Raw genomic sequence first — 541 nt, 5'->3', positions numbered from 1 at the left:
ATGCTAGGCGTTTGGCCTTAGGCCGCACGACGGCCGTTGCCTAGCGTTGGCTAAGGCATGGGCACGATGCCACACCGACGGCAAATAAAACGCACGACGGTGCCCCTCATGGCTAGGCGGTGGGCCTTAGGCCGCACGACGGCCGTTGCCCTGCATTGGCTTAAGCATGGGCACGACGGCCTCACCGATGGCAAGGAAAACGCACGACTGCCGTGGGGTTTTGTTCCCAAGGCAACGGGTAAACCTCTGTAGCCATGCTGGAAAAACGCACGACGGTGCCCCTCATGGCGGCCTTAGGCCGCATGACGGCCGTTGCCCGGCGTTGGCTAAGGCGTGGGCACGACGGCCACACCGACGACAAGAAAAATGCACGACGGTGCCCCTCACGGCTTGGCGGTGGGCCTTAGGACGGACGACGGCCGTTGCCTTGCATTGGCTAAGGCATGGGCACGACGGCCTCACCGACGGCAAGAAAAAAGCACAACTGCCGTGGGGTTTTGCTCCCAAGGCCACGGGTAAACCTCTGTAGCCATGCTGGGAA

Source organism: Coffea arabica, chromosome 11e, assembly GCF_036785885.1.
Source record: "Coffea arabica cultivar ET-39 chromosome 11e, Coffea Arabica ET-39 HiFi, whole genome shotgun sequence".
NCBI classification, from domain to species: Eukaryota; Viridiplantae; Streptophyta; class Magnoliopsida; order Gentianales; family Rubiaceae; genus Coffea; species Coffea arabica.
Note: the sequence above shows the minus strand (reverse complement) of the source record.